Here is a 5,418-nt window from a genome sequence, read left to right as displayed (position 1 = left end):
CAACTTTACATAAGGACCATCACCTAAGAAAACTCCTAAGTCACAGTAGTGCAATGTGCAAGTAGCATCCTATAATACTATTTCCACCAAGTGTATCGAAGAAGTCACCGTAGACTAGGCATAAAAGACTTAGCAAGTCATAAAACTTTCATTTATAACTATACATAAGGATACATACTCCATAGCATCACATAAGGACTCTTTCCTTTACTACAACCTTAATCACAACTTAATTACTTCATACCATAAGTAAACCACCACCATAACTCCTTCACAAGCTTACTTGTGCAATGTACACATGGAGTCTTATACCCCCACATGTACTAATTAAACTCATTTAGAAGTCACAAGAGCATTTCACATGCATAGTCATAATTTATGTTTTGTTATAGTAAAGTTTATTAATGCATTCATACAAGTCATACATAACATAAGTATTTACTTCCTATGACGCTCCAATCCTATCCTTTCTGGAAGTCATCTTATGCAATTCATAGGTAGGGTCCACAATCCTCCCTATACTTAGTACATTTCTCAAGGAATTTGATTAGAATTCATATTCTTATCTTAGTTCATTTCTCAACCTTTGGGAGACATAGCCATAACTGACAAAGACCATGTAAGCTACATTGAATCCGGTGTTCTACTCCCACTCCTAAAAGAGATGGTACTACTTGCCAAGGTAGGACCTTCATACAAAATAGATATTCTAATAGATCCACTAAGCTAAAACCAACGGGGGAACGTAGTTATGGAACAAGCATATTGCTTCTAGAAACCTTGACTTTCTAATGTGGAGGTTTCCATCTCGTGAGATGTCTTCTAGGTTGGGAACCCAGAATTACTAACGTAAAGGTTCTCTTTGTGGGAAGCCGGATTTACTAACATGAAGCTCTCATTCTCATATGTCATGTTCACTCGGTGCTAAGCTTAAACTCCCTTTTTAAACATCATTATGCGTTTAGATAACATTAATCATAAAGATTAGGCTTTAGACACACTCCCTCATCCATCATATAGATCAAAGATTTCTAAGATGAGAATGTCTTTTCATCATAGAACCTACATTATATGAGAATGTTCTTTCATATAATCATACCATGTTCGTGCTATAGTCTAGTTTAGAGTACAATTGAGTAACACCTTTAAAGAGAATCACTTATTCATTAGACTACCATTAACACACTTCATTCATACATGCATGTGTATATATGTCAAATTTAACTTCACATAAACATATTTAGGCAGACATGTTCATAACTTCATTAATCATATACTTTACATGCATAGAAATAGGTAATGATGCATAGGAGAATTATCCTTTCTTTAGTAATCATGAATCTATCATATTCATAGTCATGCATGAAGTGTTTTTGTACATTGGTCAACATGATCACATAATGTCTATAACATAACATTGAGGAATCCACCCTCTAAAGATCACAACACGCGTACATCAGTCCTCAAGTCTCAAGTCATACACACATATAGAGTATTAATGACTATAGACTACACACACTCACGTTACATCATATGAGGAAAGAACATGCTCAGTCATTAGAATAAAAGACCCCCAGCATACTTTTGTCACACATTCATATAGGGTTCATATAGGTTGGGGTCATGCTACAAGGATACTCATCATCATTATCCATGTAGACCACATCTAACCATAGCATGATCATCACACATATACATATAACATTATCCCCAAACCTAGGTCATGTAGTTTTGAAGGCTAGTCATATACTTCACATGACATCAATTCACTTAGAACATGATATTAGAATCAAGGCATAATCCTTCAACTTCCTACACATGGAAATGATCATATCATTTCATCTTGCATCTAATGCCTTCAAGGAGATGATCATAACACATAAACATGTAATGAATGTAAACACCACCACCATAAGTGGATCATACCAATCATCACAATTTCATATACAAACTAAACCAATAAGAGGAAAATAGGTCAACTAACCAAATATCCAAGGTAATGATCATCTTGATCAATTCCCAACAATTCATAATCAATTGACATAAAGGAAAATATAACTTAGAAATTCATGATAATCTAAATATAATCTAACCCTCATATCATCAAGATCACAAGAGCCACATTATAGGCCAATTTGAGAAATTAGGAGGATCATGGGATCTTCATGAAATTGCATTGAAATTCATAATTAAAATATTAATTAAACATAAATCCATCATTAGAATGACTTTGAAACTAATTTGACACTAAATTCATGGCTATATTGAAAATTGGGAATTTTGGTCTTTGAATCACTTTTGAAAATCATAGATTCAACTCCTTAATGGAAGATTAATTAAGTATCAACGATTACCATACCATTTATAAGAGAAATCCCACGAATTATGAGAAGAAATCTCCAAGAATCCACCTCCATAGCTTGTTCTTGAGTTTAGTTTTCAATGGAGGTTTTGGGGTTTTGGGAGAGAAGAAGGTTTTGGGATTTTTTATTTTTCTTATTGGATGTTGGGGTTTTGACTTGGTAAAGGGGTTAAATCGGTATTAAAACAGTTTATAATCACCTCCCAAATTACAAAAATACCCCCATACTCATTTGAACTTTAAGACATGTCAAACTTAACTTTCATTTTTGGGATCTTCGTCGGGGAGCAAGTCTGCATCGCGGAGATGTTCCCACATGATTTTTGGAATTAATTCTTGGAGAATTAGAGTCCTCATTGTGTCCGTGATGCGGAGAAACTTTTGGTGTATGGAGACCCTAGATCGCAAAGGACATGTTTCATGTAAGAACAAAATGTTACTGCCTTCGGCAGCTTGTTGGCCCAAGGTTGAGTCCTCCTGAAGGACCCCTAGGGTGGTCCTTGGAGAGTCTTTCCCGGATATTTCAACCCTAAATACGATCATATACATGTTAGGGTACTATTATATCAATTTGAGCACCAAACAATACATAAAACATACCAAGTCACACTAGAACGCACTAGCACGTTTCAAGGCTAACTTTCGAACGTCTCCGACGTTCTTGGACGTTTGACCTCCAACCACTTCAAATCAATTATACATGTTATAAAATACCTTATTAACATGATATTAACCTTTTAGACACATGTGAAGCTCTAGATACCTTAGTTTATTTTGAGGTTGTAACAAGTCTCATTGTGCCATCTTGCACTTGACCCATTTACTTAACATACAATGAATCATTTGCAGCACACAACCTGATTATGTCAAAGAAATCAGTTTCAAGTTTTGAAATTTAATCGAATGCAGCAAATACCTCTTTTCGATTCAATACATCAGCAACTTGGTTGTGTTTGCATGGCTTATGTTCCCACATGAATTCATATTCATCTAGGAATTCCTGCCACTATGTTTTAGGACTCAACTTTTTCTGTGTCATGAAAAATGTATCAGCAACATTGTCAGTCCGCACCATAATTCGAGATCCAGCAAATAGACTCTCCAAGCCTGTAGTCAATGTACAACAACAAGTATTTCCTTATCATGAGTCGAATACCTTTGTTCTACATCATTCAATTTTCGAATTTCAAAGGCCACATGATGGACTTCCTGCACCAATATGCCTCCAATAGCTTTGTTAGACGCAATAGTGTGAACTTCAAACAGTAACTCTAAGTCAGGCAGTTTGAGTATTGATTCAGATGCAGTAGCTTCTTTTAAATTTTGTAACTCTTCTCCACATCAGCCAGACCACACCCACTTCGTATCATTCTTCATCAAATCAGTCAAAGCCACTGCCCTCTTCGAAAAACCCGCAATGAACTTCCAGTAAAAATTAGCCAACCCAAGAAAAAATCTCAAATCTATAATACTACGAGGTGCTAGCCACTCAACAACGGCCTGCACTTTCTTAGGACATTCGAACTTTGTTTTTACTAAAAAGATGCCCAAAAATTTTATCTCCTTTTGAGCAAATTCACACTTTTCCATGTTAACATAAAGTGTGTATTTTCTCAATTGAGACAGAACCAAACATAGGTTATTAACATGTTCCTCCAACGTTTGACTATAGATAATAATATCATCTTGATAGACAACCACGAAATCATCACGATAATCAAACACTACATTATTCATGAAGTTGCAAAACTTAGTCGAAGCATTAGTCAGCCTTAATGGCATTACAAGGAACTCATATGAACCATATCAAATTACACACGTATTGGGTTCATCACCTTCTGCTATTTTAACCTACTAAGAATCTGCCCTGAGATTAAGTTTAGTGAACCAGCACGCCTTGCTCAACATGTCCATCAAATCTTGCACCAATGGAACCGTATACTTATTCTTTACATTTGCCTTTTTAGCGCCCTGTATTCTACACACATTCTCATTGTCCTCTCCTGCTTCTTTTGGAACGAAATAGGAGCACCATAGGGAGACTTAGAAGGTTGAATCAGACCAGCATCCAACAAATCATTCAATTGCTTACGCAATTCAGCCAACTCTGTAGGAGCCATACAATAAGGAGCGTATGCAGGAGCAACTGTACCTGGTAGTGACTCAATCTTATGATCGATATCCCTTCTTGCTGGAAACTTCTTTGGTAATTCAGGTGGCACCACATCAGCATATTGCTTTAACAATTCAACAACACAATCAGGCACTTATACGTAACATCATGCTTCAATTCGACTAAGGCAACATGTATAGCTTCATCACCCCTCTTCAACCCTTTGCGAAATGACATAGCAGACAACAACATTTCTTTGTCTTTATTCTTTGCAACTTTACTAACCTTTCCGAATGGATGAACACCCTTAGGAAATTCAGTATTGCTTTCATTCATAACTATCATTCCATCTAAATGAGAAAACATAACAAACTGAAATTTTCTTAGAAAATCAATCCCAAGTATGATCTCCAATTCACTAAGCGGCATCACCATCAAATCATGTTTTCCCACCCAACTTTTATTTGATATAGACACCCTATAAGCCATGCCCACAATGGGTTGTGCCTTAGAATTGACTGTTTTGACGTAGGAAGGGATTTTAGTCAACTTCATCCCCAATTTTGTAGCAATCTTGACATCCACAAATGTATGAGTAGCCCTTGTATCAACTATAGTCATCACATATTGATCTTTAACCTTTATTTCAATATGAATTAATGGAGCATGAGGATTCGAAGTACTGGACATTCCTTCAACATTATCAACCAACATAATCTAATTAAAGACAATCCCAACGGATTTGCCATTGCTGCCACAACTTCTTCTTCCTCCTTGCATTGAGTCAAATTTCCTTAAGCAAAGCATTAACCTTTTCCCGGTTGGACGACACTTCTCCAAATGAGGACCACCAAAAGTCCAACAGCCCTTTGAATTACCATCTTTATTCTTTGGTCTGTCTTTATATTCCTTCATTGGTGCCTTCCCTTTTTCATTAGTATTG

This window comes from Solanum pennellii, chromosome 7 (assembly GCF_001406875.1).
Source record: "Solanum pennellii chromosome 7, SPENNV200".
Taxonomy (NCBI): Eukaryota; Viridiplantae; Streptophyta; class Magnoliopsida; order Solanales; family Solanaceae; genus Solanum; species Solanum pennellii.
This window is presented reverse-complemented; position numbering follows the sequence as displayed.